Genomic DNA, 8,403 nt, shown 5'->3' on the forward strand with positions numbered 1-8,403 from the left:
GTGCTTCTGGGTCAAAAATTAGGTACAAAGACATTCATTTTCTTGAAAGGGTCCCACACCCAGCTAGGACAGTGACATGGTGGGGTTGGAAAAAGACCAAAACAGGCCCCCAGACTGAAAAAGCACTGTTTCTTGAAAGAAAAGAACACAGTGGGAAGTTGTTCACCAGAGGCCTTAGCCATCAAACCCCAAACCCAGCCTCTAGGTTTTCTTGCTGTGAGATGGGTTAATTGTACCCATGTCACACAAAAAACCTGGCAATACCCTGGCAAAATAAATCACATGCCTCATGGGAATTAGTATACGCACCTGAATGAAATGGAAACACCACTTCTAAAACTGCAAGTCAGCTAAGCCCGTGATTAGAACTAATTTTGTAGATTTAGTTGGTTCACAGTAAAATACAATGTTCAACTGATGAATAAAAGGCCTTTTCCATGTAATACCTATTTGTGTAAAAACAAAACAAAACATTAAAGAAGTTAAGTATAGAAGGCAACTTGCTTTATACTTACGGGAGAAATGTTTACAGCATTTCAGGCATATTCAAATACTGTTCACCTGCTGGAAGTTCTAGACAGTGAAACAAGAAAATGAAGGCATAAGGATTTATGCTTATGTACTTTAGAAATGAAGAATCTACAGACAAATTACAGAATGGCTCAATGCATACACAAGGTTGCTAAATACAGGTGAATATTTAAAAATGTAATATACGTGTATAGACCAGGGTACATGACCCAAAATAACTGCCTAGGTTATTGCAAGGAAGTGATACAATGTAGCAATGGTACTGCAGGAAGGAGCTGCATCAGGAGAGGGTGAGAACCTCAACCAAAGGCTGCCTCACTTAAGTGGCCAGGAGGCCAGGCATGGACTCCAGCTTTCCTGTCCACACTCACATCAGGAACCAGTGAGCCACAGCTGGAGTGTAGGCTGGCCTTAACACCCTGCTCGGAACGTGGGCATAATCTTGCTGCACAACCAGCCCAGCAGAAGAGCCCTCCATGTTCTCACCAACACTAGGTGTGAACCTGGTCAATCATGAATTTCATTTTTAGTCAGGAAACTGATGACCTACTGGTACAAACTACACCCGAAGTCAGCCCACACTACTACTCAGAGGTCAGAGGTCATGCAGGTGCACCTCTTGGTCCAGCAAAGCAACTCGGCCAGGTGTAGGCATGCTGGGACAAAGCAACGAATGACAAAATGGAATTTTAAAACAGACATTTGCAATAGCATAAAATACCATGCATCTAGGAATTAATGTAATGACAGGTGTATACAATCTTCAAAAACTACAGTTCACAGAAATTTAGAAAGACTACATAAATGAAGACAGCTTGTGCTCATGAATTGGAAACTCCTTGTAAAGACGCAATTTCTGCCCACAATGATACATGAATCATTGCAATTTCAATAAAAATTGTGCAGGCCTTTGTTGCGAATGCACAAGACAATTGTAAAGTGCATGTGGGAACACAAAGGTCCAAGCACAGCCCATATGCTGTGAAGATGAACAAGGTAAGACAGTGTCCACAGGACATGAAAACACTGAAGCTACAGTCAGTAAGACCTTGTGGTGCTGAAGGAAGGACAGACAGCTGGTATGAGAGGAGGAAGAGGCTGGTGCATATGTGCACACGGGAATGACCAAAGTGACCCTGCTGAGTCATTTCAATTTCTCAGTAAATGTCGCTGGGGCAAACAGATATCTGTTAAGAAAGAAGTAATTGATCCCTAGATCATATACCAAAAGATCAATAGATGTAAAAAGCAATTTTTGATAAAAACTTTATGACTTCATTGTGGGGTATGTTAGGGTTCTCCACATGAACAGAATCAATTTAAATACAAGGAATTGCTCATACAATTATGGAGGCTGAGCAGTTCCAAGACCTGCAGTCAGCAAGCATGATGGAAAAGTTCCAGCCCCAGGCATAAGGCCTGAGAAACGGGAGAGATGGTGTGAGCAGAAGTCTGAGGGCAGAAGACCAATGTGCCAGCTCAGCCGTCACTCAGACTTTTTGTCCTATTCAGACCCTCAACTGATTGGGTAAGGCCCACCACATTGGGGAGAGCAATCTGCTTTACTCAAAGTCTACCAATTCAAATGTTAATCTCATCCAGAAACAAACACACCCAGACTAGTGCTTGACCAAATATCTGGGTACCCATGGCACAGTTACGGTGACACAAAATTAGCCATCACAACAGTCCACCCCTGTCACCTTGCCACCCGTATGCATCTCCTTAAATCATACTTCATCTCCAAATAAAGACAAAAAAGGTCAAAATTCCACTGAACATGATACAACCACGTCCTTGAATGACGTTTCCTCTTCTCCATGATATCCTCTAACAAGTGCTATGATGTAAAATTAACAATACTTAAATCACACAATATAAAGGCGTGACATCTTATGTCACATGATAAGAGAACAAGAGGATGTGAAACGTATTTGCCATACACACGTACAAACAAGTAACAAAAAAGGAGGAAGTATTCATGACAATTACAGTCCTCATTTCTAAATGGTCAGGGAGTTAGAGCTGGTATTTATAACCTCCACCTCTTCCACTATCCACTCTGTGTTCCTTATGCCTTCAGCAAGCAACTCAGCTGGTTGTGCTTTTGTACCTGATGGGGTGACCCAACCCTTCATTCCTGAAGGGTCTGGTGATGAGTGGTCCTGCCTGGATTGGGATGTCACAGTTTTCATTGCCCTTAATCACAGGGAATGGTGATGCTACAGGCACTCTTGAGGCATCCCCTGCACCACAGACACACCTTCCTTACCTGCCTGTGGGCAGCAGTCTGATGTCCCAGTGGTGGTCAGAACCAGTTGACTCAGAGGCACGAGAAACTCAGAGTGGCCGGGCAGCAGTCTTCACTTCCAGTCCAACAGAATCATTATTGTCTCCTGTTGGAAGCATTCGTCCCTGTGGGACCAAGGTCTCTACACCAGTGAAGCACAATGTTGCAGGAACAGGAAGAAAACACTTTGCCAGCAGGGCTCTAACAGTACTGCAACTTCCATTTCTAGCCCCTGATTTTTTGGGCCCCTGACTTCAGCTCTGGGAGACACGGCGAGCTATACCGGACCCTGATTCAGAGTCCACACAGTCTTCTGGAGATACCCGCCCAGCCCACAATGTACGGCCCTGTAACTGAGATGTCAGAAGGCCACCCCACAGTCTATCAAGCCAGCTGCTCCAGAGAGGTGGGAGTGTGGTACGACCAGTGAATTCCAGGAGCGTGGGTCCCTGCTGCACTTCTGTGGTGGTTAGGGAATTCCTCGATCAGAGTGATGCTGCGTGGAACCCCATGCTGGTGGGAGGCGAGCTGAAGCCACAGACGGCATTTTGGCCAAAGCACTGTGTTCAAGGAACGCAAATCCATACCCAGATGTGGCCCTATCCTTACTCGTTCCGAAATTGCAGTCATTACTGATATAAACAAGGCACACATTTCTCTTCTCCGAATACACGATGCTGGACTCTTAGACAAGGCAGTCAATAGTACTTTCACCTTCCTGATACGTCCCAGATTGGCTTAACAGAGACCTAATGATGTCCTCAACTCCTTTTCAAATACCAGACTCGCAAGTGGACCCCTAAACAGGTCTCTATCTCATCCCAGATATTACTCTCTTTTAGTTCACCCCACTACCACTGACTTTAAAAGCATATCTATCACCCTTCCCTATATTTAAAGGGGGATATGTCCCATCTCTATGCATGTGAACACTCATTGGAAATAAAGTCCTTTCATAATGTCTCCCCTCCAGAAAGTTAGGGTTAGTATCCAGGGATATTCCCACAGGCAGAGTGGACACCAGAAAGATAGAAAATTCAACTTATGAGATTCACATTCAGGGACAATAATGAAATCTACACCGTATCCCATGATAAAACCTGACTACCTATGCTTGTCAGTAATACATGCTGGAGCGAAATCAACACCAAACCACAAAAGCCAGTCATGCGAAAGTTGTATACCATTCTGTGCAATGTTGCTGTGGTTAGTTGGTCTTGGTGTTTTCTGTTTGAAAACCAGAGTCCCAAGTCTTCCAAGGAAGCCACTGTTTTAACCAACATGGCAAATGCTGAGGCCTATGTGTCACAGGTTTTGACTAACAGCTCCACAACTCAAAGCCTGCAGGCTTGCCTGTCATCATCCAAACTGACAACGGATGCAAAGGGCCCCTTTAATTGCCTTGAATTGGCCAAAGTAGAGGGCCTGCCTCCAGGCTAATGCTGGAGCGCAAACGTCAGCCACAAAATTTAATTGGCAAACACGCTGACACCATGTTAACAACATAACCCCAAATCAGGCCAGATGACTTAAATCTATTTGCAACAGAACCTCACTCATCACACATCTGGGAAAAAACTTGGAGAGTTGCAAACTCTTAGATTTGGCCACCCTCACTTGAGCCTGTCACTGCACCCGTGGGCTTCTGGCACTTTGGTCATTATGACAGTGTCACAGAGGCCAGCCTCACCTGTTAGCTGTGCACCCACAGCCCCTGGACCTAAAAGACACCTGTGAAACAAGCGCCCAGGCCGAACACTGTCTTCAGACTACACAAGTGGCTAGGCCTCGTTAGAATGCCACCAAGCCCCAAATCACTCACATCAGCCTGAGTGGGTACCCACTTGGAATGGATACCCCAGTCCCATATTCTAGACAGTGTCATCTGGACGTTGAAGATGTCATCGCCAACCGATTACAGCCAACAGCCAACCAGTCACAGCCAACGACCATCCAACCATAGTTGATGGTCATTTACTACCCAAGCGAGCACCTTTCCATGTGAGGCCGACAGCCTGGAAACTGCACTCCTGGCTCTGTCCCCACAGGTGGGGTCACCGGTTACCACTGCCCAGCCTACCCACTCTGCCTGGTTTCATGGGGAACTCTGAGGAAGAGCAACCATTAGAGAGGACTGGTAGATATTGGAACCTACTATAGTGTCAATACTCAAAACATTTATTACAAGAGACAGACCAGAGGGACAGTATAGAAATTATAGCCATAAACTAATACACATGAAATCTTTTTACATGATAAAGGTGGCACCCCAAATTTATGGGGTGGATCCATGGACTTTTCACTAAATGTCTTTTAAGTAATTAAGTATCTATCATACAGTAAGGTGGATCCATACCTCACATGAAATGCACAAAAATTAGAGAAATACACGGACTGATTTGTTTATAATTTTGGATTAGGAGAGGCCACTCTAAGTAAAACTGAAAGTTCAGAAATGATACAATCACAAATCAAGCAATTTTAATACTAAATATCAAAGCTCCTTTTTATTTCAAAAAGTAAAAGCAAAGCAAAGTCAAAAGAAAAATAGTAAGTCTCATCACAAATAGATTACTTTCCTAACAAGTATGTATGATGTGAGATAGGCACTAGACTTATCCGAGTGATTACTTCGTAAATTATATAAATGTAAATGATATAAATCACTATGTTGTACACCTGAAACCAATGTCGATTGTTACTGAAAATATTTTAAATGTGTGTCAACCGTAATTACAACATTAAAAATACCTTACTTTCCTAGTAAGATATACGAGACATTCCTGAGAAAACCAGGGCAAGACTCCACAACCTGACGTTACAATGAGTCAAGGGTGACCGTTCACGCCGCCTTGCGTGCTTCGTAGCAGCTGCCGTGCTCCCGAGACAACGGGACCGCCACCCGGAGCCCAGTGCCGCCCTGGAACCCACGGTCCCGGCAACCAGGTTTCGTAGAAACAGCTGTAACCGCAAACCAGGAACGCTGGTCGGGCACCTGGCGCCCACCCGGAGACCCCGCAGACACCTCGGCCACACAGGGGGACTCGTCCGCGGACACTTCCCAAGCGTCGCCGGGAATCGGCGCCTTTCGCCAGCCGGTGCTACGCTCGTTTCCACAGCAGCAAACCGAGTGTCGTGTAGGTGACTCAAGGGCCGGGCCGCTCAGTGGCCGACCGCACACCCACCCCGGCCTCGCCGGCACCGTGGACTCACCACCCAGTTGGCGAAGCGTCTAGAACACGTGCCGGCCTGTCACAGGGAACCCTCTTCTGACGAAGCCACCACTGGAAGCACAGCCGAGTCGGGGGACCTGCAACCCCCACGCCAGGTCACGCCGCCAGTCACCCACCGACCTCCCGCTCCCGCCCAGCGGAGCGACACCCGTCCTCCGCCCTCTGTGCCCGAGTGCCGCGCGGCTCTGCTCTCACCGGCGCGCCAACCTCAAGGGCACGGGACCCAACCCACGGCGGCGCGCACGAGCAGTGGCAGCTGAGTGGCAGGTGCGGGAACTTCCGGGAGAAAGAGGGTGTGAGTGGGCGTGGCTGCACATGCGCAGAAGGAACCCAGACGACTTCCCCGAGTCCCGTGGGGACACGTCGTTGGAAGTCGAGACTACGCTTCCCACGAGCGTCTCTGTCAGAAGCCCTCCCAAGACGTTTTGTTTACTTGCAGCGTAGCCCTGAAATGGATGAGATGTTGTCTGTATTTACGGGACAACCCTGTGGAATTCCGGTTTCCCATGTAACCACTTTGAAAACCTGAAAGAGGCTGTGCGATGAATGAGGAAATTTGACAGTGGGGAAAACATTCCATGATATTAAATGTTAGCTCTAATTGTTTCAGTTGTGATAATGGTTGTGGGGACAGAGCCAGGAGAGCAGTTTCTAGGCTCTCGGCCTCAGGTGGAAAGGTGCTGGCTCGGGTAGTAGATGGTCATGAGCTGTGACTAGTTGGTCATCTGCTGTTACCGGTTAGCCATTAGCCACTGATGTAACTGCCGGGCCGGAGCCAGCAGGCGCAGATTGCAGCTGGCAAGTGAGGCTGGTTGGCAGGGAAGCTGCTGGCGGGTTGCCGATCATGTGGCTCCTGCTTCCTGTATCTCCAACTCAGCTGCCAGTGAGAATATAGTGGTATGACTCCCCTGTGCGTGGCTCCGTGGGTGTTCCTTTTTGGCCTCACCATGTCCTGCGTTCTTATGTGGGGAGCGGGAGCTGAGTCCCCACGTGACAGTGGTAATGGGTTATAGACCCACGTCTACTTTTTATCCTTGTATGCTACAGCACGAATGATGAAATATCAGTGTCTGCATTTTATTAAGCTACTTAAACCAATTGCCAACTGTTGTGACTTTGTTAAATTAACACTTTCAAAGTAAATTCCCAAATATGGGATAGTATGCTGTGTTTTCAACAGAAGATAAGGTAAAAGTAAAATACAGAAGTTTATTACTCACAGGTCTGGGAGGAGCTATACAGCAGGCCTCAAGGGGTCACCAGGGAGGTCAAGGCAGGGTGCAGGCAGAGAGCATGGGGCAGGACTTGGAGCACATGCCTTTTAGGGTCCACTGTGGAAGTGGTTTGGGGTTCCTGGGCTATGGCCCGATTGCTCAGTTCTAACAAAAAGTAAACTCTGCAGGGGTCTTATGTAAGGAGAGCAGGGGGAGGTACTGGGGAGGGAGGTGCTGTTACTCACAAGGGCTGCTGGGGAAGTCCTATCTGGATCCTACACGAGTTTATGACTCTGTGGACTGTTATCTAGGGCTTGCAGAAAGGGTTCCTGTCAGTTTGAGGTCCCAGCAGGCCACTTGGCCACATGATATGGATGCTGAGGCAGCAATATCATGGAGTAGTTTAAATAAACTCTTGAAAGCAACTCTCTTTGAACCCATTAAAAAGGTGCTAAAATATTTTCTCATCCACCAAAATAACCTCTAAGCCATCAATATAGATGATGTTGGATCAAATATATGGTGAAGGAAAGTGAACTGATTCTGGGTGGTGAACACACAATGTGATATATAGATGATGTAATACAAAATTGTACACGTAAAATCTATGTAACTTGACTAACAATTGTCAACCCAATAACCTTTAATTTAAAAAAAAACCACATATATATAATATATATTCTACTGGCAAAAATAATTCTCCAGAGAAAGCCACAAGAAAAAAATTTATTGGGGAGGGGGGGAAAGGAAAAAGAAGCAAAAACCACCACTGGGAGGCTCCAACCGGCTCCCAGGTGAAAAAGGAAAATAATTGCCAGGTTCTATTTATTAGCATCCCTCCCCCTGAAGTTACCACAAAGTTCAACAGGAAGTCAGGGCTAGACAGTCAACAGGTGGCCCAGCTCCACCCACAGTCTTCCCAGCTCCATGGTTAAGCATCCCAAGATGTCAGTTCACTTTTATCTGTCTATCTATCTATCTATCTATCTATCTATCTATCTATCTATCTATATATATATCAATCTATATCTATCTATATCTATCTATATCTATGTATCTATCTATCTATCTATATACTTATATATATATAAATGTTACACTGTGATGGTATAAGAATGTGGGGCCATTGGGAGAT

Source organism: Rhinolophus sinicus, linkage group LG07 (genome assembly GCF_036562045.2).
Source record: "Rhinolophus sinicus isolate RSC01 linkage group LG07, ASM3656204v1, whole genome shotgun sequence".
In the NCBI taxonomy this organism is placed as follows: Eukaryota; Metazoa; Chordata; class Mammalia; order Chiroptera; family Rhinolophidae; genus Rhinolophus; species Rhinolophus sinicus.